Raw genomic sequence first — 13,440 nt, 5'->3', positions numbered from 1 at the left:
TATGAAATGGATCCATCTTTAAAATTCTCGTGTCACAATGTTACTTTCTGTACTCCTCGGGAACGGCTTTACCGATTTTCACCAAATTTTATATGCATATTCAATAGGTTTGGGAATCGGCTACTATCTATTTTTCATACCCCTAAGTGATAAGGGGTGTTCACCCTTCACATTTTTTTATTTATGTGACAACGTTTGCCGGGTCAACTAGTAAAAGTATAGTAATAGGACCCTTGACAACATTTTAACATTCGACATGATACATTCGTTTGATTGGTATATTTGATACAATGGAATACGGTATAATTCGTTATTTTGTCAGTTTTTATTCAGTTCTATTATTTCTATAATTATATATTTATAAAAGTTTCTGTTTGGCAAGTGTACAGATTATGTCCGAGTCGTCCCAAACTTCGTGTCCGCTCTGAGTATAAAAAGGAGTTGCGTCGCAAAAGCAAATTGTAGATATTAGCAGGACGAACTAGAAGTTTGGAAAGGAATGAAATATCTATTAATATTCTTAAGCAGTTTAATTATAAACAATGAATCCTAACACCAGTGTATGTGTCTTTTAATAACTAAATTAAAATAAAATGGTTCCATGTTACTGTGATATGTGTTTATATCTTTCACTATTTTGGGCGAATCTCTACTTAGCAGCAGTGTAGTCATTTTAATAACTTATAATGCTATATTATAAGCGTTAGCTAATGTGTTTACTATCGTTGCTTTGAAAAATTGGCCTTAACTTGCAAGAAGCGAAATAAGACTATTATTAACGCTCCAACGTGCTCTTATTTTTTTAATTTTTGATACTAAAATCCGTACAATACATCAGTTTTGAGCTGGTGCAACTAATCTTTTGTGCTTGTTTTCGTTAAATCTAAATATTAGGTCTGATTTGCTGGATATCTTAGTACAATGGAAATTTCAATATTGCCGGCTGAGCGCCACCTGCGACTACTCGTTGTATTGTTTTTTGTTTGCTTTTTGTATTTCAAATCATCAATCAGCGCAACGCTGCTCTGGTAATACGAGTATATTCTGAAGAGTATAGTGTCTTTACCGTATACCCGCTTGCAAAAGAAAAAAATGTTTGGTATCTTAGGTCACATTAGCATTGGCATAATTGTACATATGCAACGCAACGCATTATTTTGTTCGTAAGTTTTAAAAAGCCAAGCGAATATTTTATACTTATTATAACAATTGAAAAATTAAATTAACTTAACTGAAATGTTTACTTATCTGAGACTTGTGTTGTCAAATTGTATCGTATGTATGTATTGTATAATATTTTACAGATCAGTAATCATCTAAAATACAGTAGATCATTGATTTAAAAAGTTTCTATAGTACTCGAGACACAATTACTTTTAAAATATAGCATGCTGATGTGCTAAAGCGCTTATATGTTACTATGTATACATAATTTTGTTTCACCTGGGTGCACTCTATTGTTATTGTCTACTATTATTGTAATAATAGGCGAGATTTGCAAAGCAATGCACATGCGTTCTTATTATTGCAGTTTCATGTAACACGTGACTTGTAAGGTTTCATGGGTTGGTGGGTATAATTGGCTGACAGTGCTGTGTTTATGGAATTATACATTATCATAGAGTTTACATTTAATTTGAAGAAGCGACATTAAGATGGGTTTTTTGAACACATCTTTTTCTTTATTTAATACTGCTTTTATACAATCTTTTTTTTTGGGTTCCGTACCCAAAGTATAAAAACCCAACTCTATTACTAAGACTTCGCTGTCTGTCCGTCTGTCACAGGATTCTATCTCTGGAATCGTAATAAATAGACACTAGATTTTTTTACAGAGGATACATAAAGGTAGCCGCTATAACAACAAAAACTAAAAATAAAATAAAGTTAAATATTAAAGGGGTACATAAAACCACCCGGTATTTTTCGGCATTTATCGATCTAACTGTTAAACCGTACTAGGAAGACAGTTGAAACTTTTACAATCCGTTAACTACTATAGCTGCTATTATAATAAATAAAAATAAGAACAATAAAACGTATGTTAATATATAGTCTGATTCATAATTAGGTGTCCAAAATGTAAACAAAGGTGTTGACCTATCAAGAAAATACTTTTCAAATGGTAGTTTCTTATTTTTGACAATATTAAATTAATACAACAGTAATAAAATAATAATGTAAATAAATTAAGATCAATTCACATTTTCTAATATTTATATTACCTCAATATTGTTCCATACAGTAATAATAATAAAAAACAAGGTTTATGGTAGAAAATTAAAATGTGATAATAGTAACACAATCGGAACCCAAAACATTTTTTTATTTATATGGCAACACAACGTTTGCCTGGTCAGCTAGTTTTATATGTAAAATATGTTTTTTTACCTGCAAGACTTCAAGTTACAATTTTAATTATTCATGGGAGCAATATAAACTATTTTTCAAAAGTATCCTAGATATCTAGAAATAAGTGCAAAAAGACTGCTTATAAATATAGCCATGTCACTCCCACTATTTAGACGAATCCAACGACACCTCATATGTTAATCCGTCAAGCCGTTTGTGCTGCAGCGTGACAAAGAATGAGACATACATATACGCTCGATAAACATTACCTTCCAAGCCTAACCAACCGTCAAATCCATGGTTAAAAAATAATTCGTTGCACCATTTTAGTTGAGGTTGAAATTACGTCATAACTAATACTTATAAACCGCTTGATTTCGATCGTCTTGTGCCGTCATTTTTATGTTTCGTAGCTGATGTTATTAATTTTCGTGATTGTGGTCGAACTCGAATGTATTATCGTTTTCATAGCGCGTTTGTTCAATTGTGAAGTTTTCGTTTTGTGTTGAGTTTGTTAAAGTTCTTGTTTCTTGTTAATTTTGACAGTGACATTTGTTTGTTTACATTTTGGACACCTAATTATGAATCAGACTATAGTTATTTCAATTTTATTATACTGTGCTTATGTATCATTCATCATCGCCCTGACGCCATCTATGATGCTAGATACATTTTCAGAAAGTAGTGATAGATTGCGTTTGTAAGTATAGTCCGCGCCAAATTGCTAGTCCGCTCTGAAATTGTTGCGAGCTGGAGTAGTGATACAATTTGCTATGGTGACGCGATTCATTTCTATATTAAGAGCGGACTAGGAGTTTTGCGCGGACTATCGGTAGTTTTTTAGGCTTCACTTGATGGTGTTGTTAAATATAAGAATGTATTATTGAAAATAATAAAATTAATAAAGAACATTTGCTGGTACGGAAACCTCCATGTGCGACTGCGATTTGTACTTGGCGAATTATTAACATTAAGTGAGTGAATAATACAAATTAAAACATCTTTAAACGCGTAATGGTTATTTGCGTTAGGAGATAAAGCCTTTTAAGTTAACAGGTGTTGTTTATAATTAGACTGCTCATAAATATCATATATGTTTATTTTATGGCGGCGATACAATCAGTTTAATTTATAGTTTTCCTTCCTTCCTTCATAAGGAATCCGGCAATAATAATTAGCTGATAGGAAAATAATGAAGGTTTTATGACCTCACGAGTATTCTCAGTGTTGTAATAATAATACTAAATGACAAAATTATAACAATAAAAAACATGCGTCTTTATATTTATTTTTGGATTTCATGAACCTACCGCCACTTGGCAAGGTGTTTCATCATGCAGAAGAAGGGCCGAAGGAAAGCCCTTAACACACATTTTTTCATATTTTATAGACAATCAATTTAATCGTTAAAATAATATACGAAAATCAAACTCAAAATATACCAAAACCTAGATGAAACAATAAGTTTGTCCTTTGATCGGGAATAGTATTCAGAACAGCGCATTTGGTATATGCAGCAGTAACATTTTATAATTTGTTGTTTAAAACATGTACACGTATGATGTAGAAATTTTTGGTTTAATGCTTGGGCACCTCCTAGCAGACAGACAATGGGGCTAGCACGGTTACTCGATAGAAATTTCATCTTATGTATATATTAAATATAAAATATAATTCTTATATTTTATATTTAATATGTTATTATTATATTAAATATAGGATAGGATAATAGTACTACAATATTCAACAATGAAGATGATATGATGAATTATATATTTTGTGTTGTTATATAGGAGTAGCAGACAAGCATGCAGTCATCTGATAAGTGACTATTGCCGCCCATGAACATCTGTAATCAACTCCAGACAAAATTACATTCCTATCTGAGGTCGATCTCAGATGCATCGCTACCCCTGATAAAGAGGATTAAGCTGGAATGTTTCGGAAAAGTACGACTCCCTTATCACATACTTAAGATCAGAATTACTGCTGCTATTAAGGAGAAATCGGTTAAAGGTGGTAGAACTCTTAGTGGTTCAACTCTGGCAGCACCACTGCCACGCCTACTTCTGCCTATTAATTGTTTTAGTGTTAAGCGCTGCTGTGTTCTGGTTTGAAAAGTGTGATAAGGGAGACATACTTTTCCGAGGCGTTCCAGCTTAGTCCTCAGGGGTAGCAGCGTATTGGTGACCGACCTCAGGAAAGTAACTAATCTTATCTGTGGTTGATTACATATTTCCATGGGCGGCAGAAACCACTTACCATTAGGTGGACTGCTCGTCTGCTGCTCCTATATTATATATATATAAAAAAGGTGTGGAAGTGGTGCCGCTGGCTTTTAGATCAATTAAGACCTAATAAAACGCGGTTTTACACTCTTTAATCATTCGTTACATTGTTGTTACTTACTTTATTAAATTCAGCCGTTTCACGTTTCAGGTTCATACGAGGTACTCGCAGAGATACACCGCCACCTTGCCAACAGTACCCTGGGACAGCTGTCCACATACCGTTAACCCCGACTTTCATTAGTGCGCATTCCAGAAATTTTAGTACACGCGTCGCTTATCAGACTGTTGAAGATTGTAGTATGAATATAATGAATGACATTGAACTAAATAGTCAATCCATTGATATGCCGGAATCCATACTTACATACAAGTTTTGAAATAGAGATAAAGATAAATAAATAAATAATCGTAAAGGCGATGCGACCGTTAACCGCAGTACTTGACTGTTCACTAAACACTTTAAAAATCAATCGTATTTTTGACAAATACGTGGTTTTGGAAAGTAATTTCGATTTAGGTATATTAATGTCGTGAAGTTACTTACAATGTCATTCAGTCTTTAAGGTAATTTAAATTTAATTATTCTCTGAAGGTAAATTATTATAATTTGACTATTGAGAACGTAATATAATCAACGAAAATATTGACATTACTTCAATTTTATATTATGGACCTCGTAACAATACAATCGAAACTTGTCTATGTAAGTATAATGTTTCGAATGACGTTCAATGACTCTATTCTCAATTCGCGATAAAGGGAAATATAGTAATAAGAATACCATTACACTGCCAAATTATACGCACTTTGTTTACACTCATTCGACACTTTTAGATGTTTTTAGCGGTTTTTATTATAAATAATCACTTCCTAATATGCGGCGTAAGTTTTAGAGCGTAGATTTGTAAGTTAGATCCGTGCGCTTATAAACGTCATTGTGTAAAATTAGATTAGAGAGAAATGCATAATAATTTTGAATCATATTTTCTCGATGTCGGCTTATATACACTTGGTATATTTATCGTATATTTGGTAAAAAATAACTATGTATAAATGTAATAGAGATTCTAACGATGCATTATGATAAGTTACAGAGAAATATATAAATACACGTTGTCAAGCAAATAGCTATGGAAATGATATTGCGACAACACCCATTTAAAGGACCACATAAAGATAAGAACGTAGGACTTAAGGCCTCATACTCAAATTGAAGCAAATGATTTCTAGGGTTCATAACGCACGTCTCTCACACTGCCCGGCCCTGACGCCAGTGATAATATTTGAGATGGTATTTGCATAATTAATCATACGTTTATCTTTATAATTATCGATGTGGTAGTAGAGTAGAAATATTTAATGTTTGTAATCGTTCGGAGAGCGTCAAAATTCATTATATTTTATTCGTATACAAAACGTGAAAATTTCATAGCGAATAGATTTCGATTAATTGTAATTGTATTGTTTTTAATCGATGACTTCAGCAGATCAGATCTATTATACATTTTATTTACTGATATACACAATAGCTTTCCAAATATTGAAATAATTTTGGTATTTAACGTTTAAATAGAATAGTTATTAAATTATTGAGGTATTTAATGACAAAAATATGAACATAAACACATGTGTTTACGTGTAGGTATATATACATGCTATAACTTGCACGATATATTCGCGTTTCATTTATCAACGCTCGCTCAGGTACATTTTGATTAATCTTCCTATCTACTATATTACTTCCTATTCGGAGTATTGATTTAGTGAAACTCTAAACTCATATTTGATTCGCATATAATTATGTTTACTGAGAGCCCTTAAGAATAATAAATAATGAAATTATTGCATATAATATGATATATTTATACTTATATTACTAATATACTTATTTTTACTTATGAGTTATTTTGCTAATTAATGATAAATTTATTTAAAATAGATTTTCTGTTATATCGAAATAACTGACACTCATTTATATGATATTGATTGATTGCTAGTGTATATAAATTATCCTCATTTATAAATAATCTTTCCAACTTTTTCCGTAGCAAAGATCAAGTATCGATCACGCCAAACTTCTAGTCCGGTTTGAATGTAGAAGCGAGTCGTGTCGCAATAGCAAATTGTACATATTAGCGGGACGAAGACAGCGCGGGTCCCCGCGGCACCCTCCGCTGACCGTTCTCGCCCGCGGGTGCATAGCACAGTTAATGTGCCCTTACTCCGTTGCAATACGGAATATATGCTTGTGTTCGACCGCATTGGATCTCTGACTACACCTGCATGCAAAAATTTAGAGCGGACTAGAAGTTTGGCGCGGACTCTAACATTTGGATAGAGATAGTTTATTAGAATAGAAAGTAATTTAGTGGACGGAGTTCTAATCGTAACGGGAATCTTGGCTTATTATGTAACAGATCCTCACGATAAACGGTTTTAATCTCTTGAGTGCCGCTATTACGAATCAGATGCATGGAACACGATCACAACGAAAATGGAGTGATGGGGTAAAACCGTGGACAGACACTAGAGGTAGAATAGTGGATCCCTGTCCTACGTCGGTATAAAACGACACGTCTGGCGTATTCTTTCACTAAATTATTCGTTGTTTGTGATTGACATAATTACCATCAATAAATAAAATAGACTGCGTATCGCGAGTGCCCTTTATTATTAATTTATGATTATTCATATAATGTGGCAGTAACATATTATGGCTGTTTCTCATTGCTACAACTTTTGTCTGCCCCTTGTTCCATAAATGTGGAGTACGATGTTTAGTGGGCTTTTTACGTACTTACGTATTTTAGTTGTATCTGTATTTGTTACATGAAGTGCCGGATGTTTCGACGGATCTATTCAAATGCTGTGGTAAAAATCCAATATTATTTATATTAAGATACATGTTCTGTAGTGAGATATATGAATACATAGGATGTTTCAGAATTAAAAAAATAAGAGACGCTGAAGAGATTTTTTTTATACGCCGATGTTTACTTATTAGTTTTCGAAAAAAACTAAAATGTGTATAATTTCTGAAATTGTCCAAATGTTGTCTGGCACGTTACTAACTAGTTTCTGCGTTTCCTGTTTTTTCTTAAGTTCAGAGACATCCTGTATATGTAACATTATATATAGTTGTATAAGTTATTCATTTGTAGGTTAATTAAGAAGATGTGGGATAGCATAATAAATTCTTATTTATATAATATATGATGTAATTTGTACGATTACTTGAATCTTCGATGTCTGTGACAACCCGTGTTCATTCTGAACTTTATTATGTTAAAATTTTCGCTCACTTTGTACTTTTATGTTATTAAGGCTGGCTACACAATTTCAATGCCTTGTAATAAGGAATTTACTTAAAACAGTATTCGTACAGGCAAGATGGGTAGAAGATAGTGGAGTTGCACACATCTAAGACAACATGTTGTTTGATGTAGATTTGAATAATTTCAATATCCTTATTTATGTGATACTTTGAAGCGCGCCTAATAATTAGCACACTTTATATGTTAAAGTAAATTGACTGTTTTGTGGCAAATCTGGGAGTAACTAGAACTCACAAAGCGTTTTTATTATGTTTCCGTGCGCGGACGCAGAACTGCAACAACATGTTCTATGCAAATGTAGATACGTAAATTGTTTTCACGTAGCAATTTATTTCCGTTGTGTCGCGTTTCTCTGCTGTTTCCAATGTGGCTAACGTAACAGCGGCTACACAATCACGCTATACTGCCGTGTCGAGAGTTTTGAAACAAAACAGCTATTCCGCGGCGGAGTCGGAATAAAAACGTTCCGAGAGTTCTGCCACTTCAGTAAGGAACAAAATTGAAGTACAATATTTCAATAAAACTTGCCAGTTAAAAGCATACCTAGTTGGCATACGGTAATGTTAATTTCTTAGTTTGATGTTAAATAGATCGCTTTTTATGCTACCTATAATAGTTATATATTACCTGTAAAGTGTATATTAATGTACATGAAATACCCCCTAGCAGTTAAATAATTATATTCGCGTTTTTGTGTCTATAAATACATCATGTCTAATTTCAATATGATGTTTAATGCCTGTCATTTTACATTTATTTCTTAGTATAATGTGCGTTATCTAATTCATTTTCGTAATATTTATTTTAGACTCAATCGATCGATGGTTTTTGTAACAATTTGGGGATTTTTCACTCAAGTAGTCACTAGAGCACGCATATTTCGTTTGTTTCCGATTTGTTAACCGGTTTCAGATCTTTATATCGGATTGTTAACGATTTAATTAAACTTGCAGAATTCAGCCCTTCTGACTTACTACTTAAACTAGATACAGTAACAGTACACCCTAACTGTGGGACAATAATAAGTGTGGCATCACAGGCACATAGAGGACTAAACTCGAAACCCTGTAAGTGAATCTTGTCTTATCACACCACATAAGGTTGCTCTTATTTCTGGCTTGTAACAACAATACTAGATGCCAGAAATGGTGAAATGGTGATAGTGGTCTTGCAGGCGAATCAAAATGCGATCTGATCTACCTTTAATATCGACCGATTGATAAATCGATTACATCGACCCTTTTCGCTTGAATATAATTATACCTAATTATTGTGTAAATCTGTTACAGGCTTAGAAGTTTATTGCATCGCTTTCGCCTCTTCTACGAGTGCAATATTTGCGTTGCAATATATATATATATTGAAATATATATATATATATATATATATTGAAATATATATATATATATATATATATATATGTTTATTAAACGATGATAGTGAGTAGGCAAGCAGGATACATATGAAAAATAATAATACTACAGTAAATAATACTGTCATTTAAACGGACGAGTCCTATCTTACATAATTTGATCACTTCAAATTGTTCCTGAGGAAATTCACTTACAATTTCGTACGGTACACTATGGGTACTGAGTTGTTGTCATCTTAACGTGAAAATTAAAGTTCAAAATTAGATATTGAACGGCGAGATGCGGGAGCATACGTCTGTAAAGTACATAGCACACAAGCATAGGCACTTTGTAAAATAACTTCAAGCTATAATCCAGCCGACGATGTACACAATCACTTCCCACATATCACTGGTAGAGAATTTAAGATTTAATTCCCATGGGCACGAAGTATCCCCTCAAGCATGTATTGGCAATCTCATCAGTCAGCCTATTATGCCAGTTTGTTGCTTTTATATCAAATTACATCGTGTGAAGTTCGCACACAATATTATGAATCGTGAAATAATTAATTTCTCATCAATATACATAATTGCCCATTCTCAGGCAAAATATTGATAATTTATATTAATTTAGTATTATTTATAACATGTGTAAATAATGTCTCTTATGATATTTCGAGCATCTTTCCCTATATGATTGTTCCTTGTTAAACAGTCCAAGAATTTTATAAATGATATTACATCGTCTCTCACGATAGTTTTATACAACCGTGGTAGCCTACTTTGCCTACTCACTAAAATATCAAATGTATGTGCAATTTTTACATAATAATATTTTACTTGTTCGTGTTAGGGTACATTTATATATTTACGGTTTTACTTGTATTACAATTTATCTTATTGCTCATCATATATGATTTTATGACAAGTGACAAATAATTAAGTTTATATAATAGATTATTTTCACAAAGAAAAAAATATCATATGAATATATTATACGCTCGGCAGGTATTTAATTATCTGTACTTCGTTTTTACAATTCTGTAGCCAAGAAATGTCTTTCAGACAAAATTGTATTGATTTTACAACTGATATCACACAGAACAATGTACGTTTTTTTACGAATAATAATATATCACTATTATAATTATGTGCAATAAAACAGGGTGTGGTATTTCGAAAACTAAATCATTGGATCTCTTGCTAAGAAACTAGACTAAAATTCATTTGGATTTTTTTTAATGTTTCCTTTAATTTCGCCTGTGGCCATCCAGGCAGAGTTAAAAAGTACCCTGTATGTTAAGTATGACGTGTGTCTCATTGTCATTTCCCAAATTTATTATATGCTAATATTTGTACAGTTTTACTGAAATATTTTTGTTATTTTGTGCAATTTTATAACATGCATGATATTAATTCAATAGATACTTTAATTTGGCGAGGATTGTATGTATTATTAAAATGTTTGAGTGAGTTTGTATAATAATAATTTGATTTAATGATTTTATCGAAAATTCCATTTGTTTATGTGTTACCATATTAGTGATTCATATGTATTGTGTTATTATAATTTTCTGTATTAATTCAACATTTAAATATCGAGATATTTTTTGACATATAATGATGAATTATCTGTAAACAATATTATTTCATGATTATCTTTTCACATGTAGCAGTGGTTGGGAAACCTTTGAGCAGAAAATTATCCAAAACTGGTCCTTCTAATGGATATTTGAAACTTTTCATGTTGGTAGTTGAAACGACCGTGGGCGGAAATTAGGTATTGCTAATTATTTATTTAGGTACATGTATTGACAAAATGTCACGGGGTATAACGAAGTTTGCAAGTCGCGGGAAGCCGGTTGCCGACCACTGCTTTATAGTAATGTGACCATATTCTTGGTAATATTCAAATACTTCCAGACTTTCAATACAACTTTTAATTGTAATGAAATCCTGGAATAGTTACTCTTTTAATATATGTAATTATATCATTTATTATAATATTTTATTCTTATAGTTTGTTAGTGACGCCGGCCTTAGTTACTAGTGTACCCGGGGCAATTGATAGAAGACTTATTATTTATTTAACGTACTCGGTAAAGTAGGAGGGGACCTATCCACGTAAATATTGTTGTGCTACTCGGGCGATCGTTAGGTTGTTCCCCTCTCAAGCCGGTACTACAATACAATGTTTTCTTATCATTTATGTGTATCGTGATTTGACGATTCGAAAGACCCATTCTTTGTATCTATGCCCTATCTATGATCGAACATAGTGACCGATACATATTGTGTGTAAAAAGATCTCGAAAAAAGAATATAATACTTTTAATTGCTCAGTTAATAAATATGTATATGTAACTGTAAATGTTCAAAGTTCCGTTAGTTATTGTTGTCCTCAGTTCATTTTTTGTTTGTTAAAAAATGTGAACTTTTAATAAGTGTAGGAAAGTAAATAATAATATGAGATGAAAGCATAACTCGTATTTAGAACGAGTTCGACGTCTTGTTGCCTTGAAACCGTGTGATACTGTGATGGTTAAACTTTGAATCCGATTAACACATGCCAATATAATTATACTATTATGTACATATGAAGTTAATACTAAAATAATGAAATGAGTAACTGCCCACTAATATTTAGATCAAATGACAAACAGGTTCATGGCAAAATCTAATAAAAAAAATAACATGATTTCATATACGAACAAAGGTCAGCTTGCCGCCTTTACAGTAGTATTATTTATTTTCCTACGCACGACTTTGTTAAAAATAAAAGGCGATTTATATTTATATGTATATTTCATAAAAGGCGATATTCATGTGTATGTAAGTAATCTAAAGAAAAGTAAATGTTTGCCGGATATTAAGTTACACCGAAATGCTTACTTATATATCGCACCCTTATAAAACTATTGCCTAGACTAAGATAAACTATTATAATGTAATGCATATATATCTTTATATGATCTTGAGAACAGCCTTTGAACAGAAATTCTCAGTACACTCTATTGTTGAATTACTTTAATTAGATTGTTAAATTACTTTAGATGGTTATTGTCCGTACTCCGTTCATTATATTATTTTAAATTCCATTTTAGAGAAACGATTGTCGATATTTTAAAGTAGTTAACATTCGATAGTATAATTATAGAATCGTCTTAGTACATTTTATTGGGTTTAACGTATTATATTAACTTACAGCGTGAGACCTAATCGCAAAATAAGTAAATAACTACAACACTTTATTTGTATGATTTTATTAGACATTTTATATTTTTAAATTATAGTCTCATCATAATAAATTGTTCCAATTGATCAAAATTCATAAAAATGTACAAGTTATAATGTTAAGTAATGCAGAAGTTAATAGGCTTGTACAAGACTAATAAAGATTATAATATAGTGAACAGAGTATAAGTACGACTGGTATAAGAAAGAACATAAGAAAACATGTCGACTATGATTTTAAAATTTGACGTTTTGTATAATTTTGACATCAATTAACGAAAAAGTATTGAGTGTGCCTGGTCCTTAGACAAATACACCAATGAATAATCGATTAACTGATGAATTTATAATTCATAATTTTGCGTTATAGTATGTATAATAAAATACTGCGCTTTGTTTCTGATCGACTGGCGAGTCTTACCTTCAAACCATATAATAATAACGCACGTACTACTCGCCCGCCGACGAAACGAAACTTGGCTTTATTGCGAACTCAACGATTATACTTTATAATCTATGCGTATACTTGTCTATGACAGACGAGCCGGACTCAAGACTGTCGTGACTATGTGCGACCATTTAGTCCGAGGCATTCCTAATTAAGGTACAGATATCGCTATAGTTTTGGAGGTGCGTGGCTAATATTTATTATTTAAATCTAGATCGTTAATTTACCGATTAGTTGATATTTGAATTACCTATATATAATAGATCTTTGTTTTTCTTTATCTCTTACAATGCGCGTCGTAAAAGCGAGAATTTGTATTCAAATATTGATTCCATCGGAGGAGAGATGTTAATTACAGCGAAGGGATTTTTTGTAACATTTTGTTATTTTGTAAATATTAGGTATCGTTTAAGTATTTGTAATAAA

General features: G+C 32.0%; 1 protein-coding gene across 1 annotated transcript in view; it reads left to right on the top strand.

The window, feature by feature from the left end:
• LOC140743253 (uncharacterized) overlaps positions 1-9,129 on the top strand; it is a 41,132-nt gene extending 32,003 nt beyond the window's left edge. Inside the window, exon 9 of the mRNA XM_073074385.1 lies at positions 4,792-9,129. The gene's annotated coding sequence lies outside the window, so the exon portion shown is untranslated. The remainder of the gene's footprint in view (positions 1-4,791) is intronic.
• The last annotated feature ends 4,311 nt before the right edge of the window (positions 9,130-13,440 follow it).

Source organism: Epargyreus clarus, unplaced genomic scaffold, assembly GCF_041222505.1.
Source record: "Epargyreus clarus isolate Ecla_fem2 unplaced genomic scaffold, WU_Ecla_fem_2.2 ptg000007l, whole genome shotgun sequence".
NCBI classification, from domain to species: Eukaryota; Metazoa; Arthropoda; class Insecta; order Lepidoptera; family Hesperiidae; genus Epargyreus; species Epargyreus clarus.
Note: the sequence above shows the minus strand (reverse complement) of the source record. Positions and strands in the feature narration are given on the sequence as shown.